At 37.9% G+C, this 19,537-nt stretch overlaps 1 protein-coding gene across 3 annotated transcripts in view; it reads left to right on the top strand.

Moving 5' to 3' along the window:
* Positions 1 to 19,537, top strand: part of ZNF521 (zinc finger protein 521) — a 301,555-nt gene that overhangs the window by 42,355 nt on the left and 239,663 nt on the right. The gene's annotated exons all lie outside the window — the stretch shown is intronic.

The following is a 19,537-nucleotide window of genomic DNA, read 5'->3' as shown; positions in this document are numbered from 1 at the left end:
TATTTTGTTGGCATTGGGAATAGGAGAAATATGGCTTGCATGGAATAGAACCTCATATTCATGAAAACATAATAAAAGTTTTTAGAATTTTTTACTGTTTTTTTCTCAAATCATTACTTTAAATAAATTATTTGTAATGAATGTGATATTTTAGCTTTTAACTTATATTAATTAGGCTTTAGGCATTGTAACTTTTTTGCATATTTCTATATTAATTTCTATATTCATTATTCATGCTTTGTTATTAATCATTCATATATTAATTAATTATGTTTTTATGTTAATTAGGCTTAAGGCACTGTATGTTTTCATTTCCTTTTCCCTTCGTTTTGATCAATTCCTTGTTTCCCATGTGAAATATTTTCTTAGTTTTTACCATACTTCATTTTTTAAATCCTCCAATGAATGCCCAAAGCAGTTTTATGGCATCCATTGATTCCATTTCCCAGTCCTTTCTCCATATGCTTCTAAGTTTTTAAATCTGTTATTATGAGGCAATTTTTGTTTTAAAAAATTTGTATCTGGGGCTGAAGTGGTAGTACAGATGATAAGGCATTTGCCTTGCATGTAGCTAACCTGGAATCAATCCCTGGCATCCCATATGGTCCTGAGCTTGCAGGAATGATGCCTGATTTACAGAGCCAGTAGTATTCCCCGAGAATTTCTGTGTGTTGTCCTCTCCTCAAAATTCATATCCTTTTTCATATTGTTTTTCTTCATATTACATACGTATCGGGCTGGAGCGATAGCACAGCGGGTAGGGCGGTCGCCTTACAAGCGGCCAACATGGCCGACCCGAGTTCGATTCCTCCGCCCCTCTCAGAGAGCCCGGCAAGCTACCGAGAGTATTCGATATGCCAGACACAGTAACAACAAAGTCTCCAATGGAGACGTTACTGGGCCCGCTCGAGCAAATCGACGATCAACGGGAGGGCCTTTACCTTTTTACATACGTGTCAATATATTACATAGATACATGATGATACATCTTAAAAAGCAATACTCGTAAAGCAAAAATTTAAAAGATGAGCTGAATATTTTACACTTAAAGTTATATCATTTTGAAATTATAATTTATTTTGACATTTTGTTTTAATGACTGATAGAACTGGAGAGGACCCCTCACAAAATCACCAAGGAGAGAGAAAGAGCTGATTACACTACTTACTGAGGTTCATTGTTATCGATGCTAGATGTTTGTCATTTTTAAAGTAGCTTTTCACCTATCACCTCAGTTTTGTTTGGTCAGTGCCGACTAGGTTGCTACCTTCCTCATCCTCCTTCATTGTGGCTGACCGAGAGCTTTACTAGGAATGGGTGGGCCAGGTCAGCTCCTTTATTATTGATTATTAGTATGCAACTATTTAGAATTCCATAGTTTACTTGCAAAATCTTTTGAAACCGTTTCTCAAAATGTGAAGAGTTTGGATTAAATAAATTAGTATCAAATAACATGCTCCAAGAGTCTTTCTTTTTGCACACAGTAGACTACCATACTTTGAGATGTGGGAGGGAAGGGACTGGAAAAGTCTGTCACCCATGCACTGGCTCTGGAAGGTCTGGTTTGTTTCTGAGCAGCTGCTGTTGGCCAGGATCTATTCCGATCGGTTGCTAAGTATTCACAGTGATTTCTCTAATTTGGATGTGTACCTGCAGTTCACAGACCACGGTTCTTCACTCCTGGGTCTCCACTGCTCTCAGGTGTAGAGAAACTGGTGGGCTGAGTGTGCCATGTTCTCAGTGGATCTGAGCCATGATGAGGCTCTTGCCAATGTTTTCCAGAGGAAAATCAATCCACTGTTATTGAGTCCAACCTCTGAGTGTTGCCTGAGAGAGTCTCTTTGTCCTGGGTTTTAAAGTGAGGATCATTTCAACTATTACTGGCCTTTAAGGCTTTGTCATTTTCATGTGGCATGTGTGTGTGTGTGTGTGTGTGTGTGTGTGTGTGTGTGTGTGTGTGTGTATTTGGAAGAGGGAGGGCAGGGAGGAGGTACTTTTGATCACACTTAAGATTTTGCTTCTGGCACTTAGAGATCACTCCTGGCAGGGCTCATGGGGCCATGTAGACCATAGGGGATTGAACATCAGTAAACTGCATGCAAGGCAAGCACCCTAGCACTGTACTGTCTCTCCAGCCTTCATTTTCATGTGGCTTTTGAGGCAGTAGAATTTTTGGTATTAGTACTTGATCTGCAATTCTATTCTTGATAGATTTGCTTGTGAAATTCTCCACCAAGATACGGGTGCAAAATAATCTTATTGTTTTCTCAAGGATTGTGGGATGCTTTGGAGCATTGTAATTGGGACTTTTAAAAGAATTTTAAAGATGATTTACTTTTTTTCACTATAATTATGAATTACTGAATTTTTAAAAATTAAAGTGCAGGCCAGGGAAATAGTTATCTAGCACCATATTGTCCCTCCAGTACTGGCCAGGAAGGACACCAGTAATGAGTTGGTCTGTGGGAGTCTTTGAGCGTGACAGGGTGTAATCCCTCCCCCCCATTAAAAAAAATTTATGAAATGTTGAAAGGGTAATTTAAGAAATATTTCTCCCTGTATTTTTGATGTGAATTAAAAATCTTTTAATTTTACTCTCAGTCTATCTTAATAACTTATGACTCACAAGAAATGTATTGGTTATGAATACATTTACATAAAATAAATAGGTGTATTTACTTTTTATTTTATAAGTAAAACCTAAGTGAAGACTATCATATGCTAGCTCTACCTCTTCCTTCCCAAATTACCTGCTCCATAGTTAATTTGAGATATTTTTGGAAATGAATTGAATTTAAGAAGAAAATTATCATTTCCCTGTGTAGCAGAAAATGTTACTTTTGGATGTCTGTAAAGCATTGACTATTTTCGATAAAAGTTTAGGTTTAGTTATGCAACTGACAGTGGGTATATAACCATCTAATTCTGTGCTTTCGGGATTTGTGGGCCAAAATTGTGAGCATAGTGTCAAAACACAAACTAGAGAGATTATCTTCAAGAATTTCCAATATGTCCTTGATGGCCATTGACGATGATTAAAACTGTCAGTTTGTCCCTGTGGGATGTATAAAAATTATAAATGAAGGGTTGTATTTGGGATGTAGATACATGAAGCATCTTTCGTTGGGAAGATGAATTAAAAAAGACCAACTATTCCTTAGGCCCTGTGCAGCTATTCTGTATCTTATAAGCAGGGTAATGTTTAGCTATTTGGTTACAGTTGTGTGCACACAAGGGCTCTGCCACATGTAGCCTGTTCTCAAAAGTGAAATTCGGCATGATCAAACTTAAGATGTTGAATTTTTACATTTCAGCATGACTGCACCTAATTTTTTATATCATTCTAATTAAGATGCTGATAACCGAAATCTCCTTTCGAAGGGAGTGGGTTCCTAAAGATGCTATTAAAAGTAGACTGTTTCCCCAGTCTTTGTGCTAAGTCTATGGCTGGGGATCTGGTCTTTGGGGAGCAGCAGCAATGTCACAGAGATCTATGACCTCTTAATAGGCCTTGGGAGGGGAAGGCTGGAATCATTCTACACTCTGCCTCAGGGCTTAGTTCCTTTAAACTTCAAGGAATTGGACTGGAACTCTTCACTCCTTCTTTCTTTCAGCTTTACCTTCAGGGGAAATTGATCGATTAGAGGTGATTATTCTGCAAACTCTGAACCCTTTCCCCCTCTTTGTTCCAACTGGAGCTTCTCAAAGTTTAAAGGGATTGTATCTCCTGGGTGAATTGTAGAATGAATTTAAGTAGATTATTGGGCAGAACTCTTTGAACACACATTAAAAGTGCTAAAAAGTATATTTGAAACAGAAGGAAATATTTGAAGCAAAAGGATAAAGAAACATTTGTTTCAGTGTAATTGTAACGCAATTATATGGGATATTTTTAAGCAAATGATTAGTTGTTAGAATGTAGAATCCTGGTCGTACCTCACACCAAGAAAATAACAGGGTCAGTGCAACAAATGGACACGTGTACAAAAGTTGTGTGTGGAATAAGACTCTTAAAGGACTGGAGACAATTGTAAATAATTAATTGTGTTTAAGTTTGTCCTCTACTTAGCACCGCAAGGCTCTACTAATTGAGGCTTTAGTTCTAACTTGTTTAACAGCACACAAACCCAAATGCATACCTAACTTTCCTATTCCGTGTGTATGATTTATCTGCACTATGGGCACTGTGTATCATGTTTGAATTGTATTTAATGCCTTATCATTTTAATTCCTCGCTTAAATAGTCTGATTGAGCGACTACTTACCCACAGAGCAGTATTAGCTCCCCCTGCTGACTAAACAAAAATGTAGGCAAGGGTGATTGGAATGATGAACTTCACTAACTTAAGCCTTTAAATGCATAATTAATATTAGGTACATGAAGTAGGCATGTCCTCTGGACTATTAAATACATTGACTTGTCTTGAGAAATGTCCTTTCTCAAGACTAATTAGAATTTCAGTTTATCTACATCGTAAAGATGGTCTTTCTTACATGGGTTTCCTGGAGATGTGCCCATTTTATTTTATTTTATTTTATTTTATTATTCATTGAATCACTGTGGGAAAAGTTACAAAACTTTCAGGTTTAAATCTCGGTCATGCAATTATCAAACACATTTCCCTTCACCAGTACTTACTTTTCACCACCAAGAACCCCGATAAACCCCCCCTCCCAACCCTCCCAATGCCTGTGAGGCAGATGAATTCTAGTTAACACTCTATCTACTTTGATTAGATTCATTGTTTCAACAAAAGATGCACCATTATTATTTAGAGTTTACACCCCCAAATCAGACATGCTGAAAAGGCATTGTGAAATAATTTGCTTTCTACAGCTGGTTACAAGAATCAAATGATGTCGCGCGGCTGCTATTGCGGCTCCGCAATTTTGGATTTCTGATATTTTACATATTAAGCCTGGAAGTATTTCTGTTGAGAGTCAGATAATTATGAGATTGGTTTCTGTGGCTCTGGAGCCATGGCCATGCCGGAGAGCCGCTCGTGGGGAGCAACTTCTGACCTCGGTAGGGCGTGAAGGATGAGCCGGGAATGCCCCCCTTCCCATGAGGTTTCAATCGCCCCATCACGACCAGCTCATACCTGGCTTTCCATAAAGCTTTGAAGTGGCTGCCATCTTTCTTTCCAGAGGGAAAAAGGCGGAAGGGAGCAACACCCTTTCCCCTCCGGGCAGGCATGGTGGTGTGGATTAAGCATAGTCCATTCACTTTTCTGCTGCAAGCTGCCGGGCTCTGCATTAAGTCCTTGTGCTTCTGGATCCATGGTCGTTCTGGAGAGCCGCTCGTGGGGGGCAACTCCTGACCTCAGTAGGGTGTGAAGGACGAGCCGGAACGCCCCCCTTCGCAGATGTGCCCATTTTAATGACACCAGAGTTTTTGGTTTTCTGAACCAAAAGGTTCAGCTCCTCTGAAAATTGGAAGTTGATTACAAAGACAGACGATAAGGGTACGTACCAAATTTCTATTCTTTTGAAATAGACTTTAAAAAAATAAAAGAAACCCTTTTGGTTTATGGATGCTCAGGACTTAACGCCTGGCTCTGTGCTTAGGAATCACTCCAGGCAGTGCTGAGGATTGACCTCGGGTCAGCCATGTGTAAAGGAAGCACCTTAACCCCGTGCTGTCTCTCTGACCCTGCAAAATAGACTTTATGCAAAATAAGTTATTACTGTTAAAATGATTTAAAAGAGGAAATTCTGGTTTGGGCTGAGGGTTAGGGAGGGAATTATAGGCCACACCCAGGGGTAAACAGGGTTTTCTTCTGACTTTGTCCTCAGGGGTCACTCCTGGTGGTGCTTGGGAGACCACATGGAATACTGGGGAATCGAACCCTGGTCCGCTGTGTGCAAGGCAAACACCATGCCCACTACACTTTCTCTCTCTGGGTCACAGAAATAATTGTTCTTTAAAACACACTTAAGCGAACACTACTTTTCTTGTAGCAAGAAAGTATTTTTTACCGAATTTAATAATTAAAGTGTATATTTATTATTCAGATTGCCTTTCATTTAACTCTTACGCTTTAATTTATACATTTTTTTCCTCATCATGATTAAATCATTAGGTTGATAGACTTGCCTCTGTAATTTAAAAAAAAGAAAACTGTTAGTTCTGTCTCACTTTTTACTACTTGTGATTTATCTTCTATGCAGAGTATTTTCTTTATCACCAGTGTCTTATCGGTGATGTTTTTATTATATGTGTACAAGCTGTATTATAACCATAATGTCTGGCTTATTTTATATTAAATATATTTTCATGCATTCAAAAAGAAATATTTCATGCTGTATCTTGGTATCTCAGAGCTGATTTTGTTCTCATATCTTATTGAATGCTTCCCTACAGCTGCTTCCTTACACTACCTGTTTACAAAATTTCTTTTTTTTCCAGGCTTTAGTTTTAGGACATGTGCTTAATATTCTGATTTCTATTTTATTTATGTTTTTTTCCCTCTAAGGTAGCACTGTAGCACTATCCTCCCATTCTTCATGGATTTGCTCGAGCGGGCTTAGTAACATCTCCACTGTGAGACTTGTTGTTACTGTGTTTGGCATATTGAATAGGTCATGGGTAGCTTGCCAGGCTCTTCCATGCAGACGGGATACTCCTGGTAGCTTGCTGAACTCTCCTAGAGGGAAGGAGGAATCGAACTGGGTCGGCCTCATGCAAGGCAAACGGCCTGCCCCTTGTGCTGTTGTTCAGCCCCATTTCTCTAAGGTTGCTCTTTTTATTGGGAGAAGGGATACAGTATTTTTTCATTAATTAGTTAATTATTGAAATAATGGCTTATAAGATAATTTATGTTTTAGGAGTATAATTTCACACTTCTTTAATATGTGTATTATCACACCTCCTGCCCAACCAAGAACAGTTATCCTTCTGTCCCAGTCCTTTGTCATTTTGATTTGAGTTTTCTTGATAACTAATAATAAACACTTCTTTTCATGTTGCTCACCATCTGTATATCAGCTTTGGTTGACTGTTAGTTCTCTCACTTTCTGTTAGTTTTCTTTTCATCATTCTTGCATTTGCTATTGTTGAGTTTTGTGAAGTTCCTTATATAACTTGAGTAGTAGTCTTTGTCAGATGTATGGGGTGTAAATACTTCCTCATATTGAGCAGGATTTCTTTTCCTTTTTATGATATCAACTCAATCATTTCTGAGGATGATCTTCTTTGGCCTGTGGCAAGCTAAATGAAGTTTCTTTTGGAACTGCTTCATTCTTTATTTACTTGGTTAAAGTGAAGTGTTGGTTGTGAAGTGGCAGAGCTCACCATAACCTTTCATTACTCCTGTTTTTTCGCCTATCCTTTGAACTTTATTGTATCATTCTTAACTAAAAAAATCAAAGGCTCCTGCTTTAACTCTTGCTAATGGTCAAAGACAGGTGAAATTGGTGCTTGATAACTCTAGTGATAATTTTCTTCTTGTGAACACCAACTTGAACAGGGAAGTGTTGAATCAGAGAAATAGTATAGAGGTGAAGACACATGCCTTGGAAGCGCCCTATTCTGGTTTTATCCCTGATACAGCTTAGTCCTAGAAACATCGCTGGGGTAACCTGTTGTAGCCCTGGTGGCTCCTCACATTGCCTGAGGAACACCGCATTGTCAGGACCTTATATTGAACTGTCTAGTCCAGTTGAACCAAAATTATGACCAGTGATATCTGCTCTCTTCCTGAGCATAAGTGAGAGCCCTCTGCCCTCAGTAATGAAATAAAGCAGAGAAGTATTGATTAATATGAATATTATTTCATTGATTTAGATGCTGCTGTTTTCATAGTTTTATGGTAAGATAGGGTGTCACTTCTTGCTATACTAAGAAGACCATGCAGAGACAATGAAGTGAGTAACTCTCAGCAGTAGTTTTTTTCTTATATCGTTCTGTATATATATTGGTAATTTGCTTAATAAATGTCTTTTTAAAGGTCCTACTCTCTGTCAGATAGTACTGGATGTAGAGGGCCCCTGGTCTTCTGGAGTAAAGAAATGTTGAAAGGATTCACTGATTTCATTAGAGCTCAGGGCTGGTCTCCTAGATCATATGATGCCCTTATGTAGAGAGCAAAAATTAAAAAGGTATGGAAGAGGGAGGGGGAAATTCAGGCAGACTCACAAGGAGAAGGAATTGTAGAGAGTATGGTACCTGTTGGGTGCTTTAACCAAGAGGAATAGTTTATGTGAGGGAATTAATAAAGGACTAGGGATATGTTAGTAATCTATTGCTGGGTAAAGCATTTCTCCAAATCGTTTAAACTTAAAACAACAATAAAAACTATTTCAAAGTTTTTGTCATCAGGAATTTGAGATCAAGTTATCTGGAAAGTTACGGTTAGGATGTCTCATAAGCTTGTGATTCAGGTTGTTGGCCAAGGTTGCAGTTATGTTAAGGTTTGAATGGGACTAGACGTTCCCTTCCAGCATTAATTACATCACTACTGCCTGAATAATGTCTTTTATTACTTAATATTGGAAATGCCATACCATTTTTTTTTGTTTGTTTGTTTAGAAGTTGTTTTTTTTTTAAAATTTTTATTAGTGAAATACCATGAGGTACAGTTGTAGACTTACAAATTTTTGTGCTTGGGTTTCAGTTATACAATGATCAAGTACCCATCCCTCCATCCCTCCATCAGTGCACATTTTCCACCACCACGGGTCCCAATATTCCCCACCCCCCATCCTATCATGCCTCTGTGGCAGGGCATTCCCTTTTGTTCTCTCTCTCTCCTTTTGGGTGTTGTGGTTTGCAAAAGAGGCATTGAGTGGCAATCATGTTTGGCAACCTCATATACTTTTAACTACAGGGATAAAAATATAGAGATAGATGAATCAATTGAATCATAAGAAATCTAAAATAAATCTATTCAAAGTATATTACAAAATGAGGAATAGGTTATTCCCTAATGATAAAAAGTTAATTTTGGCAATAGGTTATAACAATTCAAATTTCATATATGCTGAACATATTCAAGTTACAAGTAAATTTTTTTTCGATCAGTGTCAATATTGTTTTATTATCATTGTCCTAAAAAGTATTTCATAATTTTTTTCCCTTTATTTTATTTTATTTTTTTTAAGTTGTAGATTTACAATTTTTCGTGCTTTGGTTTCAATTATACAATGATCAGATACCCATCCCTCCACCAGTGCCCATTTTCCACCACCATGGATAATATCCCTCCCACCCCCATCCCCCCATCCCCCCTGTCTCTGTGGCAGGGCAATCCCCTGTGTTCTCTCTCTCCTTTTGGGTGTTGTGGTCTGCAAAAGAGGCATTGAGTGGCAAACATGTTCAGTCCATAGTCTACTTTCGACATGCATCTCCCCTCCTGGGAGGATCCTCCAAACATCCTTTATTTGGTGCTCCCTTCTCTATCTGAACTGCCCTTTCCTCTAGGATACCCGGCTGGCCTCTAAGTTATAGAGTAATCCTCCTGGTGCTGATCTCAGCTATTCTTGGGTATTAATCTCATACTTTGTTACTTTATATCCCCCAGATGAATGCAATCTTTCTATGTCTATCCCTCTCTTTCTGACTCATTTCGCTTAGCATGATACTTTCCATATTGTACCACTTGTATGTAAATTTCATGACTTCATCTTTTCTAACAGCTACATAGTACTCCATTGTGTAAATGTACCAAAGTTTCTTTAACCAGTCATCTGTTCTTGGGCATTCAGGTTTCTTCCAGTTTCTGGCTATTGTAAAGAGTGCTGCAATGAACAAACAAGTGCAGATGTCACTTCGACTATACATTTTTGCCTCTCTGGGATATATTCCCAGGAGTGGTATTGCTGGGTCAAATGGGAGCTCAATTTCTAATTTTTTGAGAATCGTCCATACTGTTTTCCAGAAGGGCTGAACCAGTGGACATTCCCACCAACAGTGAAGGAGTGTCCCTTTCTCGCCACATCCGCGCCAGCATCGGTTGCTTTTGTTCTTTTGAATGTGGGCCAGTCTCTGAGGTGTGAGATGGTATCTCATTGTGGTTTTGATCTGCATCTCCCTGATGATTAATGATGTAGAGCATTTTCTCATGTGCTTTTTTGCCATTCGGATTTCTTCTTTGAGAAAGTTTCTGTTCATTTCATTGCCCCATTTTTGGATGGGGTTGGATGTTTTCTTCTTGTGGAGTTTAACCAGTATTTTGTATATCCTGGATATCAACCCCTTGTCAGATGTGTATTCGGTGAATATCCTTTCCCATTCTGTAGACTGTCTTTGTATTTTGGTCACTGTTTCTTTGGAGGTGCAGAAGCTTCTTAGTTTAAGATAGTCCCATTTATCTATCTCTGTTTTCACTTGCTCGGCCAGTGGCGTGGCATCTTTGAAGATACCATTAGCTTCAATGTCATGGAGGGTTTTGCCAACTTTATCTTCAATGTACCTTATGGTTTCTGGTCTGATGTTGAGGTCTTTAATCCATTTTGATCTTACTTTTGTACATGGTGTTAGGCAGAGTTCTGAGCCTATTTTTTGCTTGTAGCTGTCCAGTGATGTCATATTCTGTTGTTCACACAGTCGATTCTGTTACTGTGTTATAATGAGAGAGAAATAAACAAGGTTAAGAATACTGGAAGAAGGTACCACTGAAGACCATCTTGAATGCTGGTTACTGTAGGGAATCAAGAAGGAAAGCTAGGATCTGGCCATGGTTATACTCAGAAGTTTTTTATTTCCTGTGCTTTTTAAACTGCTTTGAGGAATCTTCTAGGTAGTGAGAAGGGTAAATGTAGGGAGTTGAATTTGAGACTGAATTGTTTTATATATTGGTTATTTAAAAAGATTTCATTTTAATACTGAGTTTAAAGATTAAATCTACTGTTTTTGTAGGGTACATCCACTAAAACAGCAGGTTTAGGGTAGCCATTGAAGGTCTTGTATAGCAGAAGACATGTACATATTGAAACTACATGTGGAGAGTTGATGGAGAAGACAGATTAGGGGGAGGGATTCCAAATTGGAATCTTGTGACTGAACTGATAAGAGAAGATAAAACTATAACAAGTCTCTGTTGGAATGAAGAAAAGTATCGAATTTAAGAATATTTTGGGGGGCTGGGGCGATAGCACAGCAGGTAGGGTGTTTGCCTTGCAAGCAGCCAAACCTGTTGACCCGAGTTCAATTCCTCTGCCCCTCTCTGAGAGCCCAGCAAGCTACTGAGAGTATTTTGCCCACATGGCAAAGCCTGGCAAACTACCCACGACATATTCAATATGCCAAACACAGTAACAACAAGTCTCATGATGGAGATGTTACTGGGTCCGCTTGAGCAAATTGATGAACAGCGGGAGGACAGTGCTACAGGTGCTACAGTGCTACATTTTAAATACTCTTTCTTCTTGTCATTACTTAAAACAGCAGTGATGCATGTGGTCCAGACCCAAAGTTAGACATTAGTATCTTCTTTTCGTGAGTTGTTTTTTAGCTTTTCATGTGTCAGTTGGTCTAATTTTACCCCAGAATTACTCTCATCATTATAAAACTTTCTGACCTAACATCCTTCTCATTTTAATAATTAAGAATTAACATCCTATAACTTGGTTACTGCTCAAGTTTTGGCTCTGAGTATAGGATGCAATTGATACAAGAAGTGGAAATTATACCCTGAAAAGGGTACCCAGGTTGAAGTGTCAAGATGGCCTAATGTTCTTTCAAGAGGAGGAATTTTTGATTTACAAGGTTTAGTGCCTTATGGAAATCTCTCAAATAGATGCGAAGAAGGGTATTTTCCCCTTCACAGATGAGAGCACTGAATTGTAAAAATAAAACTTTAATAAGGTCCATCTCTTTGAAAAATCTTATCACTTACGAATTGTTATGACCATTAGCATGCACTACCACACAAAAATAAATAAATAACCAAACCTATTAACTTTCATTTCTCGGAGTCCATGGCCATTTTGTTATTCTTAATAGGCTGCTTTTATAGCTGATTTTTAGATGTTCAGTCTCTCATCATCTCCTTTACTATTATTTTCATTAAAAATTCCATTAGCTTAAAAAGAATCAATGTAATCATTCAGTAGTAATTAATTCTTCCCAATTTTTGAAAGGAAAGATGAATTAACAAAACTCTAGAATGTTCAAATGAATAAAAGGAGTTGTGTGGTTAATGGGCCTGGTAGAGACATCAGTAAAATGGATAGGGGGTTGGGCTCTGGCATTCGGCCAACTAACGCAAATCTCAGTTCTCCCAAAACTAGCTGAATTTTATAATTTTAGAAGTTTTCTTAAAATTTTTATCTGACATTTTCATGTTTAAGTAGGGATGTAACAAAAAAAGGTAATACTGTCCATCTCCATAAGTTAGATAATATGACTATTAAATTAGATAATAGATGAATTGTGCCAATATTGTGCTTGGCCTTATGGGCTCAGAGAGTGCTCATTATAACGTTATTACTGTTAGTATTGTTAAAGGTGATAATGATTCCTTTAAAATAATTTATATAAGTTTAAATCCAGACTTGAACATCTTCCAGAATCCTGAGGAATTTTGATGGAGTTAGTATGAGTTAATATTTGGCATTTAGTTTTCAGTTCTCCCCCTTTTCAAACTCAGAAGGGAATAATCCACTATCGATGCTTGGAGAGATGGGGAAAATGGGGGAGATAAGGAATTGTTTAACTAATTTGCACATTCTCATTTTAGCAAGACCCTAATGTTTAAATTTGTGTAGGAGAACATCATATTTTGAGAATAAAAAGCCCTATTTTTAAATAATTAAAAAATATTGTGTACAAAACATTAAAAATTATGGTGTTGGCATGATTGTATTTTTTTTTTTGGTTTACACTTCTGACGTGTGTAAGTTTAGAATGATAGTTGTGAAATAGCTATTATAGAAAAATGTAATAATTCATAACTTATGTATTCCCACATAGATTTTATTTGTTTAAAAGAGAATATCTCTGGTTTTGTGAATTAGCCTGAAAACTTTAATTTTAGTTTAATGCAGTTAAAAGTGTTCATGTCTCCTTTTTAGTAGGCAGACATGAGTGTCTTGAAGCTGATCAAGCAGGAAGGTAAAGGTAAGGTAAAGGCCCTCCTGTTGTTCATCGATTTGCTCGAGCGGGCCCAGTAATGTCTCCATTGGAGACTTTGTTGTTACTGTGTCTGGCATATCGAATATGTCACGGGGAGCTTGCCAGGCTCTGCCGTGCGGGCGAGATACTCTCGGTAGCTTGCCAGGCTCTCCGAGAGGGGCGGAGGAATGGAACTCGGGTCGGCCATGTTGGCTGGAGTGATAGCACAGCGGGTAGGGCATTTGCCTTGCACGTGGCTGACCCGGATTCGATTCCCAGTATCCCATATGGTCCCCTGAGCACCACCAGGAATAATTCCTGAGTGCATGAGCCAGGAGTAACACTTGAGCATCACTGGGTATGACCCCCCCCCCCAAAAAAAAGGAATCGAACTCAGGTACTCCAAGCAGGAAGATATTCAGAAAATAAATGATTTAGATCTACTAGGGTCCATATGGCTCCCTATTCGCCCACAGGGGTCACAGTTGAAAAAAAAATCACACGAATAGGGTGGCCATGGTAAGGAAGAGGGGCCATAGGAAGGAAGAAAAGATTGAATGCACTAGTTTATAGGACTCTTTGGTATAAGATTAAATATGGGAGATTCCAACCTTTGTTTCTAAGGAAATAGAGACTAAGGAAATGCATTTGTGTAACAAATGACATTAAAGGCACTTGACTGCATTCATAGTGTACTGTATGGCAAAACAACATAATATTTAGACATAAGTTAGTTTTTACTGTTTCACAATCTTCTGTGCAGTGTGAGGGTACAAAGAAATGTAAGTCATGAACCCTCTTGAAATGGATCTTACTATGTGTTTGGGGAGCAAAATTCAGGCAACTGAAAAAGTAATGTTGAATGTGACAGTTTAGCATTGTATGTCAGAATTACCAATAAGGGTCATAAGATCTATCAATGTTTAAGGAGGGGTGCAGTAGCTATGAGTGAGTGTGTCAGTAGGAGAAGCTCTGTTGTGTGGTGTATCTTCTGTGTGTGATTTGCACTCAGAAAGATTATTAGGAAATGAAACAGAAGGGTAAGTATGGACATTAGGCCAAGGTGGGGCATTCCAGATAGAGAATTACAGATGAATTAAAAGACTGAGTTAACAAAATGAGTATTACATTTTTTTCTACAATAACTATTTCACAACTGTCATCCTAAACTTATACACATCGGAAGTGTAAAGCAAAACAAACAAAAACATACATTCATGCCAACACCATATTTTTTAATATTTTGTATACAATAATTTTTAAAAATTATTTCTCTTAGGAAAAAAGTCGTAAGTAGTAGCATTATGTAACAGCAATTTGCACACAGATTTTGAAAGATAATTTTTCACATTCAAAATGTAGGTATGCACCAATAAATGTAACTCTGAGGTCAGTTACTAACTGACAAAACTACATCTCAGTACATTGGATTGTTCTGTGACTAACCTAAATAAAAACAAGTAGGGGAAAATCTAGGAATAGTAGTAAGAATATTCCTCTAAAATACCATGAACTGTCATGTGAACTTTTTTAATTCATCCAAAGTGATGTTGAGCTTGTCTCCAGGAGACTGCCATTTGATAGTTGCATCTTTTGCCTTAATGCTTTGTTAAAATGTTATGAAGTGTCCTCAGACTTAATTTTCATTTAAGTTTTATTCCTATTATGCTATGAGCCTTTGGTGCTTATCAAATGTAAATTTTCTCCAGTGAAGGAAGAAATTACTCGCACAGCTATTAATAGTTTAATGAAAAGTCTTATTGCTTCTTAAAATTTATATTTTTATGGTGATTGACAATATCTAATTAGTTAATCCTCTGCCTGTGCTCATGAGGTAGGTCAGTATTATCTCTTTTAAAATGGGAAATCAGAACCAGTGGTTATTTCTTCAGTAACTTCTTTCTATTTTGATATGGTAAAAATAAACAGGTTACCATTAAACATTTGCAAAATTAACTGAATAATTCTGTGTTGGATGATTGACCCCCTCAAGACACCTTTTTCCTTTACCTCAGCTCAGAAGCTATTATATTCAGTAAAATTTTTGTCCACAAAGGTAGATTTGATATATAGATGAAGAGGTCTATGCTGAGATTAAAACTAAACCAGATAAATTCTTAAACATCCTGTATCTAACAAGTAGGATCCACAACAGAAACCTAAACTAGAAAGGAGTTTTTTTGTTTGCTTGTTTTGTTTTAAGTATGAGAATTCTAGAGCTATGTCATCTAGAAATGGGTTTTATCCTAGGTGCTTGCTAGCTTGTGGGTCCTCCCATTGTCAAGTAGGTGAAGCTAGCTGCTGTAGTTGATGGCACCTTGTCAAGTGACAGTTAAGAAAAGGTTAGGAAAAGAGGAAGAGGACTTGTAGGTCCTTCCTGTTTGTTTTTTTTAAAATTACATTTCCATAAACCCTACAATAATTCCACTTATATGCCAATGATATGAAAGACAAAAAATTTATATTGATAACTCACAGACCCTCATACAGTTAGTCTGTTTGAATCGTGTGTTATTTTGTTATGCCAGAGATGAATCTTTTTTCTAATGTCATGGATAAGTTAGAGTGCTTGCTGAAAAATAGATCATCTAAGCCCCAACATGGGGAGGGCCGTGTTGGTATACCTACAGTACCTTATTTATAATAACCTATATTCTTTAATTATTTAACGAGGAACACATCAGATTTTCCAAAGGAGAATTTGCTTTGGATCCAGGATCTAACTGTTGTCTAGGATTCTGTGCTTTGCCCTCTTGGTTTTTGTTTGAATGCGAGTATTCATAAGGAACATAAGGAGATATCTTTATCAGAGCAAAAGCTTAATGCAATCAAGTTAGGCATGTCATTCCAGATAATTCTTTTGATTTCTGTGTTTTTTTTCTTTTTGGGTCACACCTGGTGAAGCACAGGGGTTACTCCTGGTTCTGCACTCAGGAATTACCCCTGGCGGTGCTCAGGGAACCATATGGGATGCTGGGAATTGAACCTGGGTCGGCCCTGTGCAAGGCAAACGCCCTACCCTCTGTGCTATTGCTCCAGCCCTGATTTCTGTGTTTTTTTTTTAAGACTAATATAGCCTATAGAATTTCTGTGTGCAAAATTAACTTTAACACTGCCCCATTTGATCCCATCTATTTGGATGAAAACAGAATATATTCTCCATTCTGTTGTGTCCTGGGATATGGAGGTCAATTAAGTGAAAGGTATGTCACACACCTGCTTTTGGGATGTGACATATCACGTAGGCACTATTAGCCTGCCATTGATAGCTTGAGACATGGAACTGTCTAGGCAGTCTGCCATAGATAAACAGCTGGTGTTTGACATGCCTGCTTCTTCATTGTCTGCATTTCATATGCCTCCAAATGCCTCCTCTCCCTCCTCTCTTCCACAGAGCCTCCCCCAGCTTCTACAAAGAGGTGGTACTAAAAAAATAGAAGAGAAATCTATACAAAGTCTTTCCACGTAAAGACTTTAGGAGAGAATGTTCCATTTGGTGTTGAAGAGCAGAGCCATTCAACAACAGAAAGTATGTTTTGAGTTTACTAGTCCAACTGCCCTTTCAAGGAAAAGAAAAGCAGACTGTGTTACTTGGCAATTTACTGGCTTTCCAAGACTTGAACTTCTGAGACAAGGTTCAGTGTTACCAACTGTTATAACAGTTGCTTCATCCAGGTGAAATAATCACAGATTTTTCTATTATACCCAAGCAGAGTCTGGATGGAGGATTTGCTTGATAGTTGGGTAGTGACCTTGCCTTCTTCAGGTGGCACCTTGGGAATTTAAAAGACTGATTCTGCAAGTACTCTAACGTAAGCAGATATTTCCCTGTAAGCAGATGGACTCTATGTACTTGCCTGCCCCTGCTCCTCCATGCATATTTGACTGTATTTATATTGGAGTAAATAGATATGTTTGGATCTATTTCCCAGTTCCTGCCTGCTTTTAGTTTGGGAGCACAGGGATGGGGAAGCCTGCTGATACAAGAGAAAGAGGCCCCTGCCTATTGTATGTACAGTCCTCTTAGTAGGCATGTATCTTCTCTCAGATGGACAGGATATGAACCCCATTTCAGATTACCATTTTGATATGAAAGTAGGTGTCCTCCCTTTGCCATCCTTAGTGGTTTCCATAGGTGACATCTCATTTCGATATTTGAAGAGGTAAAGGTACTTTACCAGCCAAGCCTCCAGTTAATTGTGGGTGCTTCTGTATCTTTTGAGTGTAACATGTAAGGGGCTTTAATTCTCCTCTGCATTTGCTCCTTATTTTCCTTTAGTTGTCATACCAGGTATTGTTACTTGTGCTGCCTGAACCTTTGTCAGTTTTTCCCTGCCATACTGGATATTTTTAGAGTTCTCTTACCTTGTATGAGATCCTTTTCAGTTTTTAATAAATCTGTAATGTGTCCCTTGTGTAATTTGAGAAACTCCATAAACCTAGTTATAGATAAGATGGAAAAAGAAGTAAGTTCTAGCTGCCAGTCACTCATGTTTGCTAATTGAAAAAGTAGTGGGTGCTCTCAAAATCGAAATGAATGTATACACACTCTCTACAGCTGATTCATTTATAGAGAATTAAAATGTAGGTAGTGTCACAGGTAATGATCTTCTACCTTCATGCATGTAATGCTCAGGAGGAACATAAACATTGCTCTTTATTGTTTGATGTCTTTCAATGATTAATCTGTATACCTTCTTTGAGGGTTGGAAAGTATTTGAAGAATCAAAGAGAGGAAGGGAGATGCAGAACATAAGGAGCTCTTGCCTTTTTATATCTGGACTAAAATTAAAGTTAAATATTTCTAAGTGATTTTTGAGGAAGTTTTATATTTTATTACTTACAAAGTTTAAAGTGTCCTCCTCACGTTTTCTTGGTGAGAGTTTATTATTTTTCTAATGTGCCTACTTTTAATAATAAGAGGAGCAAAGAGAAATTATTATAAGAATGTTCTTATTTATATGCTATTCAACCAAAACACATAACCTTCTTTCTATATGGCCATTTGTATCTTAAGTGTTTGCGTACATCTGCCTAGAATTATGTTATTATAATATGGAATTATCGATGTATTGGGTATTCTTGCTGGGTAACAAACACCCCAATACAGGCTTAAAATGATAGCAGTTTATTATGTTCTGAGATTTCATGGATTGATTGGTTGAGGTCAACATTACTTACTCACATGGCCGATGTGGACTACACTTTTGAGCTTAGTGAAGTCAGACATCAGGGACCCAATTGTGCCCCTTGTAGCCTCTCCACCTGGTTGCTGTACTAGTCATGGCATGAGTTTAAGTTCTGAGAAGTGTTCCAAAATCTAAGTTACATACCTTGGTGCCCAGACACAGAAATTCTTTTTTAGTTACTTTTTTCTTATTTTACTAGTTATGTGCTAGATCTAGCTTAGAGTCAAGAGTAAAGGAAATAAATCTCTTGTTTTAGATGTTGAAAGATGAAGGCCACACACAGATTGTTGTGGCCACCTTAGGAAATTTTAATCTGTGAGTAAGATATCAGATGCAAAAACTTTTACAGCTTAATTTTTTTAAGCTGTAACTCTTTTGTTTCCTTGGAGCTTGGGTTCTTAAAGTCCCAATTCTTCTATTTTGAAGTTTTTCTTTTTGAGCCTCCAAAGTAATGTCCAGGAGCCCCTAGAGATCCCTCCTCCCAGCTATTCTTGTCCAAATCCACCAAGTGGGTCAACGTGAGGGCCCAAGGATACAGAGCTTTGTGGGCCCTAGGATGCTAGGAATACCCTAGGGTGCTCAGGATGTCTCCAGTTCAAGTCACATACCTGTTGATGCTCTGAAGAGTTAGGCTTCTCTCAGTGATGCTTGGGGAAGATATGAGGTCAGGAATTGAATGTGGAACCATGCAAGATGAGCACCTTAACTCTTATACTATCTCTCTGGCTCCTAATAACTGAATTCTACCTCATTTGTCAGTGGGAATCTTTATTAAAGAAGCATTAGTCAAATATGTTGACTTCTTATCCTGATTAGTTTTGGAGAGTTGCTTTGTGAAGGAGTGCCCTTGTCAGATTCTAAAACCTGTTGGACATAGAACATAGTGGCACAGTCACTTCCTGGTATCTCAGTTTAATCTCTCAATGGAAGTTCCACACAGCTTCTAGAATTTTAAGATTTCTAATTCTGTTTGTATACAGAGTTCTTTATGTTTACATTTTGTATTTATTTATTTATTTATTTACTAGTAAAACTTCTTTTAAGAAAATTTTATTGAATCACCATGAGATAGTTACAAGCTTTCATGTTTGGGTTACATCAATCACACAGTGATCAAACACCCATTCTTCCACCAGTGCACATTCCCCACCACCAATATCCCTGGTATACCCCTCCTTTCCCACCCTCCCTCTGCCTCCATAGCAGACAATATTCCCCATACTCTCTCTCTACTTGTGGGCATTATGATTTGCAGTACAGATACTGAGAAGTTATCATGTTTGCTCTATTATCT

Source organism: Sorex fumeus, unplaced genomic scaffold (genome assembly GCF_029834395.1).
Source record: "Sorex fumeus unplaced genomic scaffold, SorFum_2.1 ptg000128l, whole genome shotgun sequence".
Lineage (NCBI taxonomy): Eukaryota > Metazoa > Chordata > Mammalia > Eulipotyphla > Soricidae > Sorex > Sorex fumeus.
The sequence above is the reverse complement of the archived record's forward strand: the minus strand, read 5'-3'. Positions and strand labels throughout refer to the sequence as shown.